The sequence below is a fragment of the Pinus tabuliformis genome, chromosome 3_1, assembly GCF_031772625.1.
Source record: "Pinus tabuliformis cultivar Carrire ecotype Pingquan chromosome 3_1, CPIR1, whole genome shotgun sequence".
NCBI lineage: Eukaryota > Viridiplantae > Streptophyta > Pinopsida > Pinales > Pinaceae > Pinus > Pinus tabuliformis.
In genome coordinates, this window is record NC_142301.1 from 62,770,662 (window position 1) to 62,797,311 (window position 26,650).

Consider the following 26,650-nt stretch of genomic DNA (forward strand, 5'->3'; position numbering starts at 1 on the left):
GCAACCTTATACCGTCATCGTGTTGAAAAACTTTTATATCTGACCCATAACTGTCCCGATCTTTCCTTTGTTGTTGGCCTTGTTTCTCGGTTTATGCGAAACCCACATGAAAGTCATTGGAAAGCAGTGAAAATAATACTTCATTATGTTCGAGGTACAATTTAGTTTGGGATTCATAATAGGGCAGAAGCATCTCCTCTATTGGTTGGTTTCACTGACTCTGATTGCGCTGATGACCCTTGATGATCGAAAGTCTACTGCAGGTTATATCTTCACTCTTGATTCTGGACATATTACATGGGCTTGCAAGAAACAAAGTGCCATTTCTCTTTCTTCAGTAGTAGTAGAGTATCGTGGCGCCGTTGAAGCTAGTAAGGAAGCCCTGTGGCTTTGTCAAATCCTGTCAAAATTTGGTTTTTAGCAGCAACATCCGACTACACTTTGGTGTGATAATCAAAGTGCCATTCAACTATGCAAAGATCCAGTCCATCATTAGTGCAACAAATACATTGAACTACACATGCACTTCATCATAAAACTCATTCATGACCATGTTCTTGAAGTGCACTATTGTTCAACCAACGATCAAGTTGCAAACATCTTTACAAAGGCTCTCACAAAGGCGAATTTTACTAAACTTCGATTTAGGGTTGGAGTTCAAGAAATTGTCACTAGGGGGGACATACTCTAAGGCCTCCTTTCTTCTCCTATTGTGTCATCTTTGTACATCCTTCAATCCTATCCCAAGTTGTTTTTAAGGGGGGATGTTAGGATATTCCGACACATAGGAAATAATTAAGTATAACTTGGTCTAGTGTATATTTAGGTAAAGTGTGTTTCTTTAGTATGTACTTTTTGTAACTTACAATCCAACGGTCACAATATGTTCTAGACATGAAGTGATCTGACGATTCATTCTCTCCTCGGTACTACCGACACTTGATTCGTCACTTAACACACGATTGGTCCATGATCTCTATTTAAAGAGCATGGAAGGTCATTTGTTAGGTGACTGTTCATGAGAGAATCTTATGTAAATTTTTCTTTCTTTTACATTAATAAATTGTCTGAAGTGACCGCGTTGGCTCAGGCTGTGGAATGTTTCCCTCTTTGAGGGTTTTAACCACATCACGAATACTGGTGTATTGATCTGTGATTTGCTTGTGAGCGGTGTCCTTTGGTGTTCTATTTGAGGAACTTACCCTGTAAATTCCTACACTGCACCAACAACAACAATGTCCCACCAGCGCCTCAAATTGAATTTGCTCTGCTCCCCCAGCCCCAACAACTGAAGAATCTGAGCTTTTCTGGCACTGCGTGAGCTAGATCAGCTCCTCCTGCCCACTGCGTCACTCCTTCCTGGTCTGGAAATATGACGTGGCTCTGTGTAAGCCTGATCTTCCCCTCTCTGCTTTTTCGCTAGCCTAGACAACTGACGGAGTTACTGTGTGGGCTCCTCCCAGCTACTGCGTCACCCTCACCTGGCTTAGAATGTTGACGCAGGCATTGCGTGAGCTTCTGCGTCAACTCTTCTGCACTACGTCACTCTCCCTCTATGTTTCTAGCTCTCGAACAACGCTATCACTCGGGACAGCTGCCTCTCTACAACAGATTTGCATGATCTCTCGACTGGTGTCTTCAGTCTCCTATGATCTATAATGCTCTGACACCATGTGAAAAATTCTGAATCTACACATAAAAAATCCTACTGCAATCACTGGTTTACCATCTCCTACTTGTTTTTACATTTAACAAGTTATTTAATTATATAAATAGCGATGAAAAAACTATTGTAGACTACACATATATACAGATCATAAACTGAAAATAGAATGACACAATCACACAAGAGGCACCATTTTTTTTGGATAATCATCCTCGAAGAAACCTAATTCGGGAAAACTGGTGCAACATATAAAGGGTTTGTATTATTAAGCAGATTTATGAATACAACTAGGGTGTCAAATCTGGCTCACCCACCAGAGAATAAACTTGGCTGAAGTAGCTCTATCTAGAGACAAATGAACAAGCCCCACAGGTGACTGCGTTTTTTCCCAGTGTTAGGCAGCGATGATTCATCCAAGCTCTGCGTTGGAACTGCATCACCTCCTCTAGGAGTTGCGTCACTGCGTCAAAGCTCTCCCTTTGCGTTACTGCGTCAGAGCTCTCCCTCTGCGACGTCTACAACACTGCGTCAGAGCTCTCCCTCTACGACGTATACAACACTGCGTCGGAGCTCTCCCTATGCATTACTGTGTCAGAGCTCTCCATGTTCTTCTCTGCCTCTCTGCCTCTCTGCCTCTCTGCTATGTATTCTCGACCTTGGACTGAAGTCCCTCTACCGAACTACCCATAACTGCAATAGAACACTTGTTCGATTTTCTCAGCAAACCTCGCCCCAGAAAAAATCGAATTGACTGATTTCTCAGGTGTATCTCCAACTGACCCTCAAGCCTCCTCTTATACTTTTCATGTTGATGAATCAACGACCAAGATTAAGTCCCTAATCGACGACTAAGATTAAAACAGATTTGATCCTCGTGACATAGAAGTTTCTCACCCATATTCTTATTAATACCCATTAATATTTTTATTTTCCTAAGTTTAGACTTAGGAACCCCATCAAAATATTAATTATTTTAATAAATCCTCATGCTGGTAGAATTTCTCCAAACGATTTTTGGGTTTTGGAGATCTCAAGTATTCTATCCCCTCCACAAAATTTCGGAGCTAGAGCACATTCGATGCTACCTAAAATCAACAAGAAGAAGAGGATATATTTGATCCTCATAGAGAATGAATTTATTTAATATGTTAAGGGTTCAATCTCCAAACCATTTCAGGAGTAAACACTATCAAAGTATATGAAAGGGGAAATAGGGGCTCAAAGAATCCCATAGAATCAATCAAGGATTCACTAATCCCTTATGTAGCAAAGATGGAGACATCGAAATAAATCTATGAAAAGTTGGTAGAATTAATTTCTGTAAGCATTGCTGGAAAAGTCATATCATTGAGAACTGAATTATACAAAATGAAGGTATCAAAGGAAGAAGGGATAACCTCATACCTTGTGAGGGTGTCACAAATAAGAGATCGACTACAAAAACTAGGAGAAATAATGTCTGATAATGACATGACCACTGTTGTGCTCAATGCACTACCCAGTGAATGGGGCAACTTTGTATCAAGTATCTATGGAAAGAAAGAAGCCACTTCATTCAGTGAACTTTGGTCATTATGTAATATTGAAGAAACTAGGTTGAAGGTAAAGAGCGATGTTGGATAAAATGAACAAGTTCAAGCATATGCTGCCATGGCTAGGAGAAAAGGAAAGTTTGATTCTCGAAAAAAGAAGATCGACATGTCAAAGATACAATGTTATGTGTGTAATGTGTTGATAAATCTAGGGCATTAGTATTAGATGATTTCTCTTCTTTGGTGATTGCTTGAGAATGCTTTTTACATGATTAGGTTAAGATCTTTTTTACATTAGATTATTAGTGTTCTTCTTCATCAAACAGTAACCAATGCAAGAACATAAATAGACAAGAGACACAACATGTAGGCTATGAGCCAGGGCCAAAACCTCTCACTCTTTGAGAGGAAAACCCGCATAAATTCTTCTTATAGAGATTCCAATTGATGAATACCAAGACCAAGACCTATTAGCCACTTCATGATCAAGACACGAGTTGTCTTTTGCCTTTATCTTCTAGAATCCTCTTTCACTGTTGAGACTACATCACTAGAGACCTTCATTGTGATAGCAATGAGAGAGCTCCGAAATCCATCACTGTAATATCATTAAGGACCTTATCACTGTACTGTAATCATGTCCGAATTGCAGCATCATTGAGACTGTGACTTGAGCGAGGTTAGCACTGGATCCTTCTTACTGTGGTAGTACCGAGGATTCTTTTTCTAAACAAAACTTGATCCGAAACATAGTCTTCTTATGAATAGTGGACTCTCCTCAACACCGAGACAGTGTCACTGCATTCCCCTTGTCTTCTGAAATTACAGTGAGAGGCCACCGAAATTCTAACTGTAGTTTCTCCTTCTTATTCGTTGTTACTGTGATCTCTAGATAAGAGGGATCTAAATTCCCTTACAGAACTGTAGTACTCATCCTTGTAGCCTTCACTGAAATAGAGGTAGCCCGAGTCTCTTTTCCCTCTTCTGAAGTTTAGAGAACCTTGAGGTTTGTTCTCTGTCTTTATGTGAGGAGCCTAGCCTCCTTTATATAGTGATTCGACCATATATTAAGCCGACTTGATCCTCTAAATAGGTCTGACATTGGGGTGAGCTGACATAAGTTATTTTCTTCATATTGCAGGTTGACATCAAGTCAAGAGGACTGTGCTTGTCTTTTGGAGGTCTTTCTAGACACTAGATTAACTCATACATTTTACATACGCTCAAGAAGAGCTTTTCATATATGACATTAATTCTTTGACCTTAATGACAAATCCTAAGGCTCTCAATGGGAGCCATATAAAATAAAATCACTTGCTCATGAAACCCATGAAGCAAGGTTTACAAAAATAATTTTATTCACAATTACATGTCATTATGAAGATCGAACCTAGTTACACTTTTCAACACTCCCTCTTAACTAGGGAGGTATTCATAGTGGTACTTGGTCATTCTCAATCTGAAAAATTTCTCATAAGAAGAACCCGTATTTGTAACTCATTTGTATAACATCATACCAACCAGCATTGTTATATAACAAGGCTTTGACTAACAACTCTATCTCTCCACAATATCAGAGCACAATGCCGACCAGACCAATGATTTATAGACATACTCATCATTGTCTCTTGAGGAACATACCCCACCCAGGTTCACTTAGGATATGCTTGTCAAAATTTCTAAGTATTACCCGTTAGAAATTTTATCTGTATTCTCTGGTTTATTTCACCTACTTGTTTAATTACTAACAAGTTATTTAACCATATAAATACTAAAATAAATACAATACAATCTCAACCATCTACAGATCAACGATTGAAAGAAATGAACAAACACACAAGGGACACCATTATTTTTGGACAATCGTCCACGGAAAAACCCAACTTGGGAAAATCGATGCAATAGTTTTGAGGGTTTATTATTAAGCAAATTTTTCTTGAGTACATTGGGTGCTAAACTGGATCACCTGACAAAGATAAAGAATATGGCAGTAATACCTCTCTTCGGAAGCCGATATTTGGAAAGTCTTCTCCACGAAACCCTCTCTAGCCTACTCTGAAGCACTCATTAGCCCTCCTGGCCTCTGTGTCAACCCTCTGAGGCTCTGCGCAACATCTCTAGACCTTTGTGTCACTTCTACAGCCTCTGCGTGGGTCACGCAGGGCCTTCAAGCCTCTGCACAGTCATTGTTGGCCTCTGCGTGGCTCCCTTTGGCTCTGCGTCTGCCTCTCTGCCTCTGTGTTGGTCTTCCGGCACTATCTCTGCCTCTTTGCCTCGTAGTCACTACCCCTCACTGCAACTCTGATCACTGGTTCGTTTTCTCTTAGCAAACCCCACTTTAGAAAATCGAACTGACTGATCACTCTGGTGTATCTCCAACTGACCCTCAAGCCTTCTCTTATACTTTTTCTGTTGAGTCTTCAACGACCGACATTACATCTCTAATCAACGACTAAGATTAGATTTGGCTTGATCCATGTCATTTAAAACCTTCTAACCCAGTTTTATATTAATATCCATTAATATTTTTATTTTCCTAAGTTTGGACTTAGGAACCCATTAAAAGTATTAATTATTTTAATATCTCCTTCACCGGGCAGAATTTCCCCAAACCATTTCTGGGTCTTGGAGATTTCATGTGCTTTAGCGTCTCCACCAATTTTCATGGTTATATCACATCCGATGCTACCCCAAATCAACACTCTCTCTTAGCGAGGAATGTGCTTTAGTAATGCTCCACCACTGAACATCACTCTAATCATACAACACTGGTACCTGTGATGATGTTTGGCCTTCCCAACATCCTCTGCACTGCTACATCTTGTACTGCTGCCGATGGCTCTAGCACTGCCACTGCTACATCTTTATGAAAGCTCCTCTGCATCTGTGCTGCTGTTGGTCCTTCCTCCCAACATTGCATCTGCACTGTAGCCCTCTCTCCTCATGCTGCATTGTGTTGCCCATAACACTACCACTACTACTGCTACACTGCAACTCAGTTACTGAGACGATGATAACTAATCTACCCAACTACTGACATCCTTATTAGGCTAGAAACTCTCCTGATGTTGAAGCTCCCTCTGTCGCTATCTCGTGCTCCCTCTGCTATCTCTGCACTACTGCAACATCTTTGCGCCTCTCGCACCTCTGCAAACCCCTTTGTGCCTTCCTGCACTACTGCAACGTCCGTTGTGCCTCTCGCACTGCTGCAATCTCCACTGCGCTGCTACAGATCCCTGCACTCTAGCACTCTGCCGCTTCATCTGCATCTGCTTCTACCAACATCCACCATCCTGCTACTGTCTCTTTGAGACTCCCATAGCTGGATCTGATCCAAGAGTTTGGGTACCTCAAGGATCTTGCCTCTCATCGCATGTATTCTTCTTGACTATAGCTCGATGTCTCCCCACCTCTTCTCTAGAGGTACATGAGCGCTCATGGCACAATCATCATCATCCTCTACCTCCTTCTCCGCCTTCGCTGGCGCCACCTTGGAGTCAAACGCCTCTCCCTTATTCTTCTTCCTAGGACACTGGTTTGCATAATGGCCCAACTCCCCACAGTTGAAGCACTTAATCTTGGAGATGTAATTTTTCTTCCTCTTCCCCTGTTGCCCCACAGATGTGAGAGTTGCATCCTCTTCCTCCTCTTTCTTGACCCGAGCTCCTTTGCTGCTACTCTCTGTCTTGGTCAGCCGTATAATCTCTTCTTGGCAAAGAGCTGCCCACAATTCTTCCCATCCTGGAAGATTCACTTTGCCCAAAATTCTTTGGACGAACGTCTCCCACTCCTCGGAGACTGCGTTTAGGGAGGTCCACACCATTAATTCTTGATCCTGCGTGGCCCTTGTGGGAGTCAGTTTGTCGAGGATCTCCTACAACCTTTGAGGAAGTGATCTATCTGCTCCCCCTTCTGCATTTGGTATGACCGCAACTAATTCTCTAGTAGTAGCTTCCTCTGCACGAAAGTGCCTTGATACAATGTCTTCAAGGTATCCCACATTTCCTTTGCTGTTATGCTGGACTACATGATCATTGATCCCATCAATGATTATGCATTTCACCTTGGCCATCGAATCCCATACCTTTCGTTATAAGCTGGGTCGACTGGGATAGCCACGGTTTTCAAGGCTAAGGCCTTGATGTAATGTCTATCTAGAATGGATAGGATCCTGGCCTTCTAGATGACAAAGTTGGACGCCTCGTCCAGCCTATCCTGATCCCTCACTTCGTTCATGACCATCTCTCTACTCTTCTTTTCGACTACTCTAAGCCTCTACTTCCCTCCTGGAAGTTCTCTGGTAGACTCTCTTTGAGTCTCGATTTCCCTCATGGAATTCCTCTTGCCAACAGTGGAATCACACCTCTCCGATCTCCTATGTTCTTGCAACACTGATTTGGATTTCTTGGCTATAAATCTGCCTAGGTAGCGACTCCCTCTACCTTGGTTCTGTGCCGTTAGGCACTGTTCTGCCTTAACAACAACAACAACACCCGACTAGTTTCACTCTCTGCAATATGCCCATAGCTTCCTATGCCCCAGCAATTGAATAACCGAGCCTCTAGGCTCTGCACAATCCCGGCAAGGTTGATTTGCTCCCCTGGCCAACTGTGTCAACCCTCTTGGTCTATGTGTGGTTCTTCGTGAGCCTCTTCTGTCTTCCTTTGCCTCCGCGCTGGGCTCTCTCTGGCTCGAACTGATGATGTAGGCCCTCTGCATCAACCCTTCACTGCTACTTTCTGCCTAGGAACAACTTCTGTCACTCGGGAGAGCTGTTTCTACTGCAAATTCTTTGCTTCAGCTGGTGCCTTTAGCTCTCCTGTGATCTGCAATGCTCCGATACCATGTTGAAGTTTCCAAGTATTACCCATTAGAAATTTTATCTGTTTTCTCTGGTTTATTTCGCCTACTTGTTTAATTACTAACAAGTTATTTAACCATACAAATACTGAAATAAACACAATACAGTCTCAACCATCTACAGATCAGCAACTGAAAGAAATGAAAAAACACACAAGTGACACTGTTATTTTTGGACAATCGTCCCCGGAAAAACCCAGCTTGGGAAAAGCAGTGCAACAGTTCTGAGGGTTTTATTATTAAGCAATTTTTTCTTGAGTACACTAGGTGCCAAACTGGTTCACCCAACAGAGAAAAAATTTGGCAGTAATACCTCTCTTCGAAAGCAGATATTCTTAAAGTCTGCTCCACGAAACCTTCTCCTGCCCACTCTGAAGTACTACGTCAACCCTCTTGGCCTCTGCATTAGCCTGAAGCCCTGTACGTCAGCCCTTTGAGGCTTTGCGCAACCTCTGTAGACCTTTGTGTCACTTCTGCAGCGTCTGCGTTGGTCACGCAGGCCCTTCTGGCCTCTGCGCAATCACTGTTGGCCTCTGCGTGGCTCCCTCTGGCTCCGTGTCTACCTCTCTACCTCTGTGTTGGTTTTTCGGCACTATCCCTGCCTCTCTGCCTCATACTGAATGCCCCTCGCTGCAACCCTGATCGATAGTTCGATTTCTCTTAGCAAACCCCGCTCTAGAAAATCGAACTGACTGATCACATTGGTGTATCTCCAACTGACCCTCAAGCCTCTTCTTACACTTTTTCTGTTGAGTTTTCAATGACTGAAATTACATCTCTAATCAACATCTAAGATTAGATTATGCTTGATCCATGTCATTTAGAACCTTCTAACCTAGTTTTATATTAATACCCATTAATATTTTCTTTTCCTAAATTTAGACTTAGAAACCCATTAAAAATATTAATTATTTTAATATCTTCTTCACCGGGCATAATTTCCCCAAACCATTTCTGCGTCTTGGAGATCTCATGTGCTTTAGCCTCTCCAACAATTTTCATGGCTAGAGAACATCTGATGCTACCCCAAGTCAACAATGCTCCATAAGGACTATTCTTTTTTTGGACTCCCAAGTCCCACAAAGAATATCGGTCCTCCACTACTACTTTTACTATTGGATACCCTATCTCATCTTCAAAGAGCATCAAATGGAAAATGATTACACAATCTTCCATTACGTCTTCCCAGGTGAAGAACAGAATGACGTGTCTACCTCTCTTTTTCAAGAAAGGAGGTTTTATTCCATTAAAGGAATGTACTCATTCATATCATAGAGGAATGTACGTAAGCTTTCTGCTTAGGAATTTTCCAAGTTTCTTCCAAGTAAGAAAGTTCTTCTAAAGCTCCCTCTTAACTGGGGACCTATCGTAGCTCCTTCCTTCGATGTCATAATTTTCTTTTTCATCGGGAAGTCTTCATCTTTGGGAACTTCTATATAGGGCACAGATCATCCATTACTTTATTCATGACTTAGTCATGTCTTCAACTCATCAAAAAGTGATCCATCAGATTTTCCATTTGACTTTGCTTCATGTCATTCCGCGTTCATGCCATATTTTTCGGAAGGACATTACATCCTTCTATATGGTATACTTGGAAGTCATTCACAAATCTTCCCTTTGACAGTGCTACATAAGCCCAACCAGATGTTAGTTCAAAAATAATTAATAAACACTTCAAATCAAAATTACCTTTGTGATGATCTTTCACCATGACATCTTCCTGTAAGTATTAGCATCCTACATGAAGATTGACACATCTTGTTAGGTCCATATAATACGAGTGATTCCCCCATTATTATTGTCATTGTAGCCTTTATTGTTATTATTGTGCCCCCATTATCCCCATATTGTTATTATTGTGCCCCATAGAAGCCCACTATTGTTATTTTTGTGCCTTTATATTATTATTGTTATGTCGACTTTGATTATATTGTAACTCCTTAGACTCCTATATATAGAAATGAGGTTTTGTTATTTGTATCATCCAATAATTGTTCATTTGTGTAATGTAAAAGAGATTTCCTCCTCAAAAATGGTGATTTTGAAGTCGTTGATCTATCTTTTTGTGAGCTGGTTTGATAACATTTGGTATCAGAGCTTTGGATTCTAGGGTTTTGCTGCTTCAAAATAGGTCATCTTGGCATTTTCGCTATAATTTTTTTCTACGAAGTTTCAGAAGCTAAAAAACCCATTTGAGTTGAAATCTTGATGATCCTCGGGTCTGAATTTCAGATCTTGTCTCGCTATATTTTCGGAGATATGATCCAAGGAAGTTAGGGTTTTTGCAGGCTCCTGAATTACATCCCAAACATGTGACCTTGGGAAAATCGTCATAACTTTCTCTCTGAGTATCAGATTTAAATTTCGTAAGAAGTTATAGAAAGAGGACGGACTGTAGTTTTCTGTGCATCATTTTCAGGTCCGAAGGTTGAAACAGTGACACATAGAACTTCGTACAAGTTCTCTCTACCGGAAAAAGTGTATAATCGGGTCATCTTGGAATATTGGGCATAACGCTTTCTTGGAGAATCCAATTTCGATCAGACTGGTGGCATTGGAAATAGGACTCAGAGGGCTACCATAGTTTGCAATTTCAGATCTTGGAGATCCGAAATTTCAGAGATACATCAGATTCAATATCGAGCTCCTACAAAGTGAAAAAATGTGTGTAGTTTTTTTAAATTTTGCATAAGCTTGGTTTGAAAAACTAGTTTGAAGGAATTCAAAGGGCATAGTGAAGCATAGTTATTATTAATTGATGCCTTGAAGAAAGAAAATGGAAACACTTCGTAAACAACCTCAAAGTTCTAGCATGACTCATGAAGAAGATGAATAAATGCAACATGATATATTAAAATTACAAGACCAAGTGCAACAAATTTCACTCTCACAAAAAGTAACAGAAGCTAAGATGGATGGTTTAATGAAAGGCGTGGAAGATAAGATTGATGATTTAAAGAGAGGCGTGGAAGATAAGATGGATGGTTTAAAGAAAAGCGTGGAAGCTAAGATGGATGGTATGAAAGACAACATTAGAGATTGGAAGAAGGATATGGAAGGTTGGATGGAAGGTTTGACAAAGTTGCTAACTGAAAGGTTTCCTAATGGTGAAAATGTAGTAGAGAAAACTCAGAATGAGAACAAAATAAATGTTAATCATGATTCCAAGAATGCCAACATTGAAGATTTGAAGAAAGACGTGGAACGTTTGAAATAAGGTTTGACAAATTTGTTAGAAGAAAGGCTTCCTAATGACGAAAAGGTAGTAGAGAAAACTCATGACGAGAAAAAAATAAATGTTAATCATGATTACATAGACTCTAACGGTGGATTGACGACCCACCATGTTACAAAAATCGATATGAGGAAGTTTGATGGCAAGGATTCTGTAACATGGATACTACAGATGGAGCAATATCTCGATCTCCATAATATGCAAAACACACAAAAGGTACGCATTGCAACTTTATATTTGGAACCAAATCAGTTTGTATGATATCAATGACTTTGCTCTCGTAAACAAATTGTCACATGAACAATTTTTACAGAATAAATGATAACACATTATGAGAATACAAAAAGCAACACTTTTTTTAGTCAATTGATAAATCTCAAACAAAATAGTTCAATGATGGAGCACATTGAGGACTTCCAAAAAGTTGAATATAAGGGTAAAAAATATTCCAGAGGAACATAAGATTGATGTGTTCATCGGGATTTTAAAGGATAACATCCAACATGAGGTTCTCCTTTGGGAACCCGATTCATTGGAGAAGGCATTCAGGTTGGCAAGAAAGATGGAAAACAATATTATGGCAACAAGGAACCTTACCACTGACAACTATAAAGATGGAAGTGTTGTTGCCCCTAGCCTTCCAAAACCTACAAGGTTGACACCACAATAATTGGAAGAAAAATGAGCAAAAGGGCTTTGTTATAGTTGTGATAGCAAATACACTAAAGGTCGTAAGTGTGCTGAGAAGAAATGATTTTACATAGATTGTGAAGAGAAGGAAGAAAATGAACAAGAAACGTCAAGAGAAGAGGATATACACTAGGAACAAACCCTAGAGAAAGAAGAAATGAATCCGACCATATCTTATAATGCATTGGCCGGAATTACCACTCCTCAAACCATCAAGATAGAAGGACATATCAAGAAGAAAAAGGTAATAATGTTGATTAATTCGGGAAGTACCCATAATTTTATTCATTGTAAGATAGCTAAGGAATTGAATTGCTTCCTATATCCAGCGCCATAGTGTCAAGTGATGGTTGCAAGTGGAGGAACCATAAATTGCTATGGAAAGTGCCATAATATCAAGCTATCCATGGGAGAATATGTATTGAATAGCCCAATGCTTTCCATTCCAATGGGTGGTGCTGATGTTGTACTAGGAGTCCAATGGCTATAATCCTTGGGTACGATAGCTTTTAACTTTCAATAACGCTTCATGAAATTTTCTTCAGAAGGAAAGGAAGTTGAATTAAGGGGTATCACAGGGAAACCAGAAAATATAAGCTTCTAAAGAAAGAACAACGAGGTATAATTGCACAATTATGTTTGCTAGAGGTTTCCACATCGAAATCATCTATTTCTCTAGATCTCCAAAAAGTCTTGGACAATCATTCTAAGGTATTTGAGACTCCCAAATACTTCCCACCTATTCGTGATCATGATCATGCTATTCATTTGATTCCAGGAAGTGTTCCTCCAAACATCAGGGCTTACAAATATCCCTATGCCCAAAAGAGTGAAATTGAACGTATGATTGTAGAAATTCTAGAGGCTGGTATAATTCAACCTAGTCAAAGTTTTTTCTCTGCTCCAGTAGTATTGGTGCACAAGAAGTATGGGTCATGGTGCATGTGTACGGATTATAGGAAGCTCAACAAGTTCACTATTAAAGATAAATTTCCCATTTCTGTCATTGATGAATTATTGGTTGAATTGCATGGATCAATTTACTTCACCAAGTTGGATCTTCGTTCAGGATATCAACAAATCAGAATGAGGATTGAAAACATTCTGAAAACAACATTTAGAACTCATGATGGTCATTATGAATTTTTGGTCATGCCTTTTGGCCTTACCAATGCACCTTCTACATTTCAAGGTTCGATGAATTCCATTTTCAAACCTTTCCTTGGAAAACTTGTGTTAGTATTTTTTGATGATATACTAATCTACACAAGTCTTGGAAGGATCATGTTCAACATGTTGACAGGGTGCTAAAACTATTGGAGGAGAAACAATTATATGCAAAAAGATCGAAATGTTTCTTTGGAGTACAAGAGGTGGAATATCTAGATCATATTGTATCTCATGAAGGTGTTAAGGTAGACCCTAACAAAAAACAATGTAAATTTTGAAACGGGAACTATAAACTCAAAACGATAACTCTGCCCAAAAAACCCCAAAAAAACATGAAAACAGTGCTGAAAACGAAAAGTGTGTATACTAGAACGATGATTTTTTTTAGTCAATTTTGAACATGTTTTAAAAATGGTAGTGAGAACGAATTTTTTGTGGAAAAATTGTGCAAAAAATAGCGTGAAAATGAAAAGTGCTAATAATAGAACGATGGATTTTTTTTTTCAGGGTTAATTTTCAACATTTTAAAAAATGCCAGTAAAACCTAATTTTTATGTGTAAAAGTTGTGCAAAAAACACCCTCAAAACGAAAAGTGTTGATGCTCGAATAATTTTTTATTTTTTTTTGGGGTAAATTTTCAACATTTTAAAATAATGGTGTAAAAGATTTTGTTATGACTCCGAAAAACATTAAAATTTCAAAGAAAATAATGAAAACATAAAATTAAAAATAAAAACGATGAAAAAAACACAAAAAAAAAGTTATAAAAAAAATACCAAAATGCTAATAAAAATATATATTAAAAAATATCAATCATAAAAATGTATAAGAATAAGAAAAAAACAAAATTAACTTATAAAATATAAGAATAAAAAAATCAAAAAAATTTAAAGAAATAAATAATAAGAAAAACATATTTTCAAAAAAAGTATTTTTTTTTTTTTTTTAATGTGGTAAACCATAAAGATTTTTGGAAAAAATAAAAATAAAAATAAAAATAAAATAAAAAAAACTATAAAATTAAGTAAAAATATGAAAATTTAAAAAAGCATTAAGAAAAACTAAAAAAAAAATAAAATTAAAAACAAATTAGATTAAAAAAATAGAAAAATAACAAAAAAAAACAAAAAAAAAAAAAAAACTATAAAAATTAAGATTAAAAACATTTTCAAAAAACCCTAAAAAACAAAAATATGCTGAAATTTAAAAAAAAATAAAAAATAAAAGCCCTAAAAACAATTAAATTTTTTAAAAAATACATATCTTCAAATTAAACATCATTTTCAAAAAAACTTTGAAATAAAAAAAAAGCAAAATATATTTTTGATCTTTTTTAAAATATATATATTTTACAGATATATATAGAATTAAAAAAAAAACATTTAAAATATATCTTTATATATATATATATATATATATATATATATATATATATATATAATAAGCATATTTAACAAAATTTATTTTTTATTTAAAAAAAAAACAATTTTATCGGCCACTGTCCCTACGGGCGGCCAAGTGATGGCTATTCGATTCCGAGAATCGAATAGCCACTTCCCAGCCACCCGCACGGGCGGTTGGGCGCTGGCTATCCAATTCTCGGAATCGGATAGCCATCACTCAGCCCTCTGTGGGGGTGGCCGAGTGGTGGTTATTTGATTATCAGAATCGGATAGCCACCGCTCGTGGCAGCGACAGAACGGTGGCTATTTGATTCTGAGAATCGGATATCCACCTCAAGGGCGGTTAGGGGGTGGTTATCTGATTTCGAGAATTGGATAGCCATCGCCTGACCGCCGGTGGGGGTGGTTATCTGATTCTCGGAATTGAATAGCCATCGCTCGACCGCCCGTGGGGGTGGCTATCCGATTCTCGGAATCGAATAGCCATCGCCCGGATGCCTGTGGGGGTGGCTATCCAATTCTCGGAATCGAATAGCCATCGCCTGGTTGCCCATGGGGGTGGCTATCCGATTCTCGGAATCGAATAACTACCGCGCGGTGGCTATCTGATTCTCAGAATTAGATGGCCACCGCTCGGCCGTCCGTGGGGGTGGCCGGGCGGTGGCTATCTAATTCCAAGAATCGGATTGCTACATCCATGGGCAGTGAGGGGGTGGTTATTCGATTCCGATTACGGGAACTGATATTGTTATGCATTCAATATTTGTAATATGTGATTTTTGCATTAATTTTTAAGTTAATCATTATTTTTTGAAAAAAAAGTGATTATTATTATTTTTTTGACATGAAATTCATAAAAAAAACTATTATTTAACCATTTTTAGTTAAAATTTTCGTATAAAAATTGTGATTTTGACATGTCAATTCTAGCAAAAAATTATCAAAACTTATAGTTTTTTCTGGATTTAAGACCTCTGTGGTTAATTATTTTTGAATTAGTCACCGGAGAATCCACAGTAAGAACCATTTTCTGCCAACGTTTCGAATCCCAACCGGGATCCATCATCAGGACAACTTATAGTTTTTTAGTTATATTTATGTTAAAAATGGTTATTTTTATGTCCATTGTTAAAAAATATTGTTTTTTAGAAACAACTATTTAATGTGGATTGAAAAATTAATTAAGGATGTATAAATATGTAGAATATCAAAAATTCAAAATATCGACCTTCTAATTTAAAAATGCAAAACAATAAAAACCTCACTACAAAAAAATTAAAATTAAAATAAAAACAAGAAAATATGAAGAAAACGACCACTTCAAAAATTATTAAATTTACAAAATAATTATTTACATTTCATACATTAGAAAATTTAAAGTCAAAAAATAGGACTTTTAAAAAAAGGGTCTGATGCAGAAATACCACTTTTTAAAATCAGTATGAAAATCACTACCATTCTAAAACGCAATGTACATAAAAAAAATTAAAGTGCCAAAAACTATGATTTAGAAAAAACGTGTGTTCTACATCACCCATTTTCAATTTTTGCTATCTCTACGAAACAGATAACATTATCAGTTCTCATTTCAAAGTTTACATTGTTAAAATTAAAACCATTAAGGAATGGAAAATCCCCACATCCATAAAGCATCTCCGAAGATTTTCGGGTTGACATGGTATTATCGCAAGTTTGTTAAGAATTATGGGAGAATAACAACGCTTCTAACAACATTATTGAAGAAAGATGCATTTTCATGGACTCCAGAAGGAACGAAGGCCTTTGAACATCTTAAAGTGGAAATGTGCCAAGAACTGGTCTTAGCTACGCCAGATTTCACGAAAACCTTTATTGTGGAATGTGATGCCTCGGGAAATGGAATTGGTGATGTTTTAATGAAAGAAGAAAGACCCATTGCTTTCGAAAGTCGTCCAATCAAAGAAAAGTATTTACACAACACTATTTATGAGAAAAAAATATTGTCAATAATACACGAACTTAAGAAATGGTGACGCTACCTAATGGGAAGACACTTCAAGGTAAAAACGGATCATGATAGTGTTAAATACTTTTTAGAACAAAGATTATCTTCAGAAGAGCAACAAAAATAGATCACAAATATGTTGGGTTATGACTTTGAAATCATCTACAAAAGAGGGAAGCAAAATTTTATGGAAGATGTACTCTCAAGAAAGGACGAGGATGTAGAAGCATTGCTTTGCACCATTTCTACTATCTAACTAGATTGGATAAACAAAGCAAGGGATGAAAGGAAGAATGACGAAGAAGTGTGGGCACTCATTCAAAAGTTACAACAAGATCCCAGTACCTCTAATACATTTAGCTAGAAGAATGATTCATTATGGGACAAAGATCGCTTATACCTAGGTAAGAATTCCCAACTCAAACAAAATATTCTTATGGAATTGCACACTTCTCCCTTAGGAGGGCACTCAGGATTTTTAAAAACTTACCACAGGGTTAAGAAGGAATTTTTTTGGGATGGCCTTAAATTGGATATTCAAAAATTTGTGGCGGAATGTTTGGTTTGCCAAAAAAATAAAGTTGAAACAATTAAGACCCCAGGTCTATTACAACCTTTGTCCATTCCAAGCAAACGTTGGGAGGAGGTTTCAATGGATTTTATCACAGGTTTATCCAAGTCCGAAGGAAAGAGTGTTATCATGGTGGTAGTTCACAAAATTACCAAGTATGCACACTTTTGTGCATTATCTCATCCATTTAAATCAAGTACAGTTTTTACTGCATTTATGGAAACAATTCAAAAGCTAAATGGAAACCCAAATATTATTGTAAGTGACAGAGATCCTATTTTCACTGGAAATTTTTGGACATAATTGTTTTCTTGTCTCGGTACTCATTGAGCTCATAGCTCATCTTATCATCCTCGATCTGATGGGCAAATTGAGATAGTAAACAAATGTTTGGAAGGATATCTTCATTGCTTTTTCTCTGATAAACAAACACAATGGGTGAAATGGTTGCCTCTCGCTGAATGGTAGTATAACACTTCCTTCCATACTGCAGCAAAAATGACCCCATTTATGGCACTTTATGGATATCATCCACCATCCATCACATCATATTTAAGAGAAAAATACTAAGGTTCAAGCATTGGAAGATCACATCGAGCATCAACAAGAATTTCTCCAACTCTTAAAGGATAACCTCACTTTGGCACAGAATAGAATGAAACAACATGCATATCAACATCGCAGCGAAAGAAGTTTTTATGTAGGTGACTGGGTAATCCTATAGCTACAACCATATAAACAAATGTCCCTCAAGTAAGCTAAGAAGGATAATAAATTATCACCAAAGTATTATGATCCATACAAGGTGTTGCAAAAGATTGATACTATGACATATAAATTGGAGCTTTCTATAGCTTCATGAGTGCACCCAGCTTTCCATGTTTCATGCTTAAAGAAGGTTTTAGGTGACAGGCTCCCGTTTCAAGCAATATTTCCAGAACTTGACAAGGAATGAAAAATCACATTGGAAACTAAAGCAGTCACAGAAACAAGAACTCGACATCTATGGAATCGATCAATTTCGGAATATCTCATCAAGTGGAAGAACTTACCCACTGAAGATTCCACATGGGAGGATGGGAATTTTATACGGAAGCATCCAGAACTATTCAAGTGTTGAGGAAAACATTTGTTTGAAGGAGGGGCATGTTAGGTCCCTATAATAGAAGTGATTCCCCCATTACTGTTGTCATTGTAGCCCTTATTGTTATTATTATGCCCCCATTTTCCACATATTGTTAGTATTGTACCCCATAGAAGCCCACTATTGTTATTGTTGTGCCTTTATATTTTATTGTTATGTCAGATTTGATTATATTGTGACCCCTTAGACTCCTATATATAGAAATGAGGTTTTGTCATTTGTATCATCCAAGAATTGTTCATTTGTATAATGTAAAGGAGGTTGCTCCCTCGAAGAGGTTGATTTTGAAGTTGTTGATCTATCTTTTCTATCTTTTTGTGAGTTGGTTTCATAACACATTTCCCACATATATTCTTTGTCAAGGGTTTTTTTCTTTTTCTGACTTTCGTCAGAGTTTTCACATCTTTTCAAGAGATATTATAGTCACATCTTCTTAGGCTTCGGATGTTGAATGCCTTCTACCATCGTTGCATATTATCACGAACTCTTCCTATCTTTTCTTACACACTACATTCTCAGGAACTTCCAATCAGAGTTCCTTGGTTGTAGTCAGCTTCCTCACGATTCATATGAGAACATATTATGTGGATTTCATCTAGTGTGGCTTATGCCTTCTTGCATCCTTTTAAAGGAGGAGATCCTTTTACCTTGATCATGATTATCAAGATAGAAGTAACGATCCATGTTACCTTCAACCATACGACATGACATTATAATATTAAATACAAGCATACATACCTCATTTACCTTTAGGTCATCTAGGCTTCTTTCAGCAACTTCCTTGATTGAAAAGATCTTCAACCCCTTGATCTGCTTCGTCTCTCATGTCATCATACCATCATCCCATGAACTCCACAAATTGGAGTTTTTAATGAAACACTTTCTTCCTCTGTAGATTGGTGAATCGTCCAATGAGGATTCCATCTCACATATCCTTATTCAACAAATGTTTCCCTTTTAACTGATATATGATGAGACTTGTCCTAGATGACTTCTTTCGTTGATCTTTGAATGAGGTCACCAAGAGCAATATCCTTCAAAGTTGATTATCAGAAATCCTTCATGTTTCTTATGATGATGTCACGAGATTTTATTTCTAATGCTTCCATGATGCCATGCTGCATCTTATTATTTATTATAGCCATATTCTATAACATAAGATTAGAAGCTATGTCAAGCCCCTGTGAGAGGGATACTATCTCAGACCTAGAGATCTCTTACTTCCTCTTTTCTTGGACTTCTTCTTTTCAACTTCCTCCACTTCTTCGATGATATGGGCTTCTTTTCTTTCTTTTGATATTGTCGTGTTAAGAAAATATTTCCTGTAAAGTCCTTAGTCATTGCTTCCATAGCATTGAATTTCAACTATGCTCTTCTTTCTTTCCGGAGGACCAGAATTTTCCAAACTTCCTTTCCTTCTTGCAAATGTTTGATTCCTTAACCTTTAACACCTTTTCCCTCAACTTGTCTTCTTCTATGTTGCATAGAAATCACAAGTTTGTCGAATGAGGTAACTTTCTTAACCCCATGGATATTTGTTACCTTGATCTCAGTTAGTGCATTTTAGATCAATGATGATCATCTTCTTATCATCTCTCCTAGATCTCGTAGATGAGATTTTATGAAGATATCCCTTCATTCTTTAATACCTTCAATTTTGTGTAGATCAAATCTGTTGGCACCTAATCATCAGGATTGGGTGAACATAATGTAAATAAATAAATAAGTAATGTGAACAGTCATCGAGAGATGAAGTGAATGGTTTCTCCCTCATGTATATAATGAAGACCAACCTGAAGGAATAAACATACGAATCATTTTCGCTTTGAGGAGTTACTGCCTGGCCTGACATGGTATCAGAGCGAGCTCCCAAAATTAGCTTTTGTGTTGTAACTCCTTGTATCAGTTTTCTGCCATATTCTATCCCTCTATTCTCTGTGCTCTCTGGGCTCTCTGCTATATTGTCCATGTGGTATTTTTTCATAATTGTATTGTTGCATAACTCAGCATCGTATTCCCCTGAGCATCGTATTATTCCACGCTGCTGGAGATATGCTGCATAACTGAGCATCGTATTATTCCATGCTGCTGGAGATATGCTGCATCACTGAGCATCATATGATTCCACGCTGCTGGAGATATGCTCATTCCACGCTATTGGAGATACGCTGCTCCCAATACAATACACTCTAGCCTGATCCTTGCTCGGTGTTAAGGGAAATAACCGTCTCTTTTTCTTAGAAACAATCAGACTTGTAGAACGCCTTTTCATTTTTCTCGACTCAAGGAGGGATGTGTGTGCTGCTTGGGAAGACCTCTGAATGTGAAAGAAGTCGACATTTTTGGTCTGCACAAGAGGGAATTCTTTGAGGGAATTGGCCTTACAATTTGGGAAAAATACATGTGGTAACCTCTGTCACATTTGTCGCAGAGCAGCATTTCATTTTCACAATAGCCCTTCACATTCTTCACATTGCAGCTGCTCCAGTACACTGCTCCAGTATGCCCTTCCATACAAATGCGCATGTGAGTTGAGCCATGCATTGAATATACATGGCTTGTGTTGGACCATTTTTGATACGCTAACATTCCTGCTGCATGGTATACGATTTAAGTTTTTTGGCATTATATTGAGCCGTTTTTGTATGCTGTTCATGACATTGTATTGAGCCCTTTTTTGGTACGCTGACTGCATGGTATTTCATAAGTATTTGAGACATGCGTTGAGATTAGATTGGTGAAGACCAAATTCCGATAGCTTTGTTGCCTTGTCCACGTAAAACTGTCAGGCCAGGGTAACTCCAGAATGAATGAGCGGAAGAAAAACTGATTGCATTATTCATTAGCTAACTATCATTTATATACATAAATATGATGGATCAGTTCATCTTCTTGATGACTGTCCAGTTCACCCATCCGTTGAGGATTAGGTGTCAACATTCCCCCCCTTAATCTGAAGGGATGTTGGTGAGTCCAAGCATCGTTCTGAATCTTTCAAGCTTTTCTCTTCCAAGCGCTTTGGTGAAGATGTCTGCAATTTGCTCGTTTGTGGAACAATGATGGAGATGGATTGTTTTGGCCTCAACATGATGTCGGATCAGATGATATTTAATATTGATGTGCTTAGTACGATCATGGAACTTTGGGTTCTTGGCCAACTTTATTGCAGAGGTGTTATCAATCATGAGTGGAGTTGATTATATTTGTTTTACCTGCAAATCTTCAAGAATTTTCCTGAGCCACACAATTTCTTTCGTTGCTTCAGCTGCTGCCACATATTCTGCTTCTGTTGTGGAATCTACTGGTACTGATTGTTTGCGTGATCTCCAGGAGACAGCTCCTGATCCAAGACTCATAGCATATCCTGAAGTAGATACCTCAGTTTCTTTGTCTCCATCGAAGTCTGAATCAGAGTATCCAATCAAGTTGAAGTCGTCCACCTGTGTATACTTGATTCCAAGGTCTTGAGTTCCCTTCAAGTACCTTAGAACTCTTTTTGTAGCAGACCAATGTCCCTCACAAGGCTTTTGCATAAACCTGGAGAGGATTCCAACAACAAATGAAATGTTTGGTCTGGTAGTAGTGAGGTAGATGAGACTTCCTACAAGCTGTCTATACTTTGTTGCATCCTCAAATTCCTTTCCTTCAATAGATGTGAGCTTCAAGTTTTGTTCCATTGGAGTAGAAAGAGGATTGCACTCTGTCATGCCAAATCTGTTTAACAAATCTCCAATGTATTTCTTTTGAGAATGAAATATGGACTTTGGATGTTGGGTTACTTCAATGCCAAGATAGTAATGAACATAACCCAAATCAATCATTTCAAAATTTTTTCCTAATTCTTTCTTTATGGATGCAATATAGCTTTCATTGTTCCCTGTCATTAAAAGATCATCTACATATACCACAAGATATACAACTGTTTTGCCAACTTTCTTGACAAATAAAGTTGCATCATCAAGATCAAAATGATTGAAGTTGAGTTTCAGAAGATGCTCAGTTAGTTTTTCATACCAGGCTCGTGGTGCTTGTTTGAGGCCATACAAGGACTTCACAAGTTTGCATACTTTATGTTCATGTCCTTTCACAGCAAATCCTTCAGGCTGGGACATAAAAACATTCTCTTTTAGATCTCCATTCAAGAATGCAGTTTTTACATCCATTTGATGGACTTTCCAACCGTTTTGAGCAGCTAGTGCAAAGAGTGTCCGGACGGTGGCCCATTTTGCTGTGGGGGCAAAAGTTTCCTCATAATCGACCCCTTCCTTCTGTGCAAAACCTTTTGCCACAAGCCTAGCTTTGTGCTTGTCAAGTGAGCCATCAGCTTTGTATTTGTTCTTGTAGACCCACTTGCAGCCAATTGGTTTGGTTCCAAATGGAGGATCAACCAGCTTCCAAGTGCCATTCTTTATGAGGGCATCATACTCCTTCTGCATCTATTCTTTCCATTCATCATGAGAAGCAACTTCTTTGAAGGAAGTTGGTTCAAAATCTGTAGACAAGTTCAATTCACAATCATAAGTAACATCCATATCAACAAGTGAATTAGAGTTATCTACATCACCTCCATCTTGTTGGTTTGTATTTCTGGTTCCTGTTTTTCCAATTTCATCAGGATGAACACTTTCAAGTGTCTTTGTCAGCCACTTTGGGGGACCTTTCTGAGATGGTCCAGGCTGCTCTGTTGATTGAGTTGGGTCTGAATCAAGATTGAGTCTCCCAATTCTATCAATTACATCACTTAAAGCATCATCCGTTGTTGGAGTGTCATGCAGGGGAGATTGTTCTTCAGAAGAAGATTCCACATGTTGATCTAGTATAGGAATCCCCCCTTCAAGATGTGGAATCTGATTATCAAACTCTTGGAATGATTTCGGTTTTGTGAATCTATCCAAGCGATCAAGTTGCCGCTCAACAACACTGTCAGATTTGGATGATTCAAGAAAAATGACATCTCTAGATACAACAAACTTTTTATTTACTTCATCATAGAGACGGTATGCTTTAGATGTGTTTGAATACCCCAGGAAGATACACTTACGACTTCTAGCACCAAGTTTGTTTCTATGTACCTTTGGTATTAAAGCATAACAGGTGGAACCAAATATCCTGAGATGTTTTACCGAAGGAACATGTCCATACCACAATTCATAAGGAGTTTTGTTTCTTATAGCACTAGATGGACATCTATTCTTTATATATGCAGCACATAGAACAACATCAGCCCAAAACATTATTTTTACATTTTTGAAGAAAAGCATGGATCGTACCATATTCAAAATTGTTCTGTTCATTCTTTTAGCTACACCATTCTATTGAGGATTATAAGGCACAGTTGTTTGATGTTTGATTCCATGTTGGCGAAGATAGTTTTCAAATTCATTTGATGTATATTCTTTTCCATTATCAGTGCGAATAGACCCAATATGAGATTGTGCATCATTTTCAATCCACTTATGAAAATTCTTGAATGTTTGAAAAGCATCAGATTTGTTCTTCAATAGATAAACCCAACACATTCTGGTGTAATCATCAATAAATGTCATGATATATTTATTTCCATTTGCAGAAGGAACAGGCATTGGACCACATAAATCTGAATGAATGAGTTCAAGCTTCCTATGTGCTCTTGAATGTGAATCATGAAAAGACTGTTTGCTATGCTTTCCTAGAATGCAAGCATCACATTGCTTATGTTTTCTAGGAATTGTAGGCAAACCAGCAACACCATTTTTCTTCAACAAGCGGAGACTATCATAGTTTAAATGTCCAAATCTAGCATGCCATAATAAACTTGATGGAAGTGTACCTTCTTCATGATGAGAAATATATGAAAAATGTTGTGCATAAGCAGAAGTTCCTTGCAGTTTAAGAAGTCTTTCTTCTTCTATACCCCTCATGACAAGTGAGTGGTCAGATGCCTTTCTTACCTCAAGCTTGCCATCAAACATATGAATGGAGTGACCTTGCTGGCGGATGTGGACCAGGTACAACAAGTTTCTCTTGCGCTGTGGGAGATATAGAACATGATCCAAAAGAAAGTCTGGAAGACCAGGCAGTTTAAGCCTGATTGTGCCAAGCCCTGATGGCTTGATTTTTGACTGATCTGCAAAGTATACTGCTCCATCAACATTGTCAGTGAAATCTTCAAAAAAATCTTTCCTATGAGTCATATGACAGGTTGCTCCTGAGTCAAGCAACCAATCATTTTTCGAAGAAGCAAGTGAAGCATTAAACAAATCTTCATTTACTCCAATGTTACATTGTGCCTCAATATAGTGAGCGGATTCAGGTGCTTTACCTTTGTCTGTGTCATCAGTTTTACCTTTCTGCTGGTTTCTTCTCTGCTCAATTTTGTCCCATGGTAGCTTGCATGTAGAAGCATCATGTGATCCATTTCGTTTGCAGCGAATGCAATGCAGATCTGCCTTTTCTGCTTGAGAATGTCTGCCCCCTGCCTCTGAAGTATCTTCCTCTTCCTCTTCATCCACCTCTTCCTCTTGTAGAATCTTGAGCAGGATGCTTTTCTTGATGAACAAGGCAAACAGTCTCTTCAGAAGATTCAGGGACTGTTTTCTTTCCAAAGGCTTTCTCTCTTTCAACAAACTTTTTCACAAGAGACTCAAAGGTTATGTCTTTAAGATTTCCATTTGCTTGTAAAGACTCAAGATAATTAGAGTAGGTAGGATAGAGTGCTTTGAGAAAGGAAATAAGAGAGATATCCAGCTCAACCTTAGTGGATTTAATATCATGCATTATAGACTTTATTTCAGATGCAAGAGCAAGGGGATCATTATTTTTCAGTTCAAGAGTGAAGAGTTTAATCATGAGCTGAACAACTTCAAGTGCAGAATGTGAATCATAGAGTTCTTTCAGCTTTTGTAAAGCTTCAAAGGCAGTGGAATAGGATGAAATATGACGACTTACTTCTTCATTTACAGATGCTGCGATCAATGCATAGGCTTTGCTGTTCTTGTTTTCCCAAATGACAAGTTCTTTATCTGATGTAGGCTGCACAGGGTCTTTGTCTTCTTCTCCGACACACACTCCTTTCCACAACTCATTGTAGATGAGGGTGTGTTTTACCATCCGAGACCATTCAGAATAGTTCTCCTTGCCAGTGAGAACTATTCCGACCATAGAGATGATTGAATGCATTCTGTAAAAGAATGTCTCTGCTAAAAAACTTCTGTAAAAAAAAAACTTCTGCTGAAAAAATCCTTATGCCACAGCCTTATGCACTTTTTCTTCTAACGTTTGATAGAAGCATCAACATTTATTATATCACTGCAATATTACTATGTTTTGAATGTATTCACTTCAAAACGCATAAAGGATATATTACTTCAATATATATCAAGCAATACTACAAAACATTCTGGAAACACAACAATGCTTTGAATCATATAAACTGCGTATATCATGAATTCAACAAACTGCTCAACCACTATACAAAAAAAACGCATCTCCACCCTATACAAAAAATGCCATACGAAGTTAAAAAATCAACTGCATAATACTAAAGTCCTAGCAGTCTTCGTAATACCCAGTGTTGCTGGCGACTGTTGAGGCTCTTGCGTTCTGCGAGTCTTTGATTGCAAAAGGTTCTATTTGAGAACTCCATAAAAAAGGTTCTCTATAAAACGGTTTTGGGTTAACAACGCCATTTTGAAGGCGACAGAATTAAGCTGAGCAGCTCGCAATGGCGCTGGATGAGCAGACAAACAAGCTCTTCAGAATCCGACGTACAGTTCTTCAGATGCTCAATGACAGAGATTATCTCGTGGGTGATTTTGAGATCAACACAACCAAAGAGCAGTTCCTGGATAAGTTCGGAGAAGACCCAAAGAAGGAAGATCTTGTTATCAATAAAGCCAAGCGCAACAATCCTTCAGAACAGTTATTTGTCTTCTTTCCGGAAGAGGCGAAAGTGGGAGTGAAGACCATCAAAACATATGTGGAACGTATAAAATCTGAGGGTGTGTTTCGACAGCAGTTGTCGCTGTTGGACAGCACACAAAGACAGCAGTCAACCTTCGACGGGGTTTGAAGGCGGCACCAAAATGCAAGTAAACTCTTCAGAGCCGAACGGTTGTAGAGTATATCCCCGTCAAGAAGTGAAGAATGATGGAAGCTCAAAAAATTTTGCAGAGAAAGGGTAACGACTCTCTGCCTGAAGATGCAGAACGTGCCAAGGAAGCCGAGTCAAAAACACAGAGACCAACGAGAAAATTTCCCTGAGCGTTCTCCTGTTCTGAATCGAAATTCTTCGCCTTCTCTCCTCAGGCCGCAGGACAATCAATGAGAGGTCGCAGGAGGCGGCAGACAGAGAGGGAGGAGAGTGGGAGCAGATTATGTCAGGATAGAGAGCAGAGAGCGTTATGTCAGGCA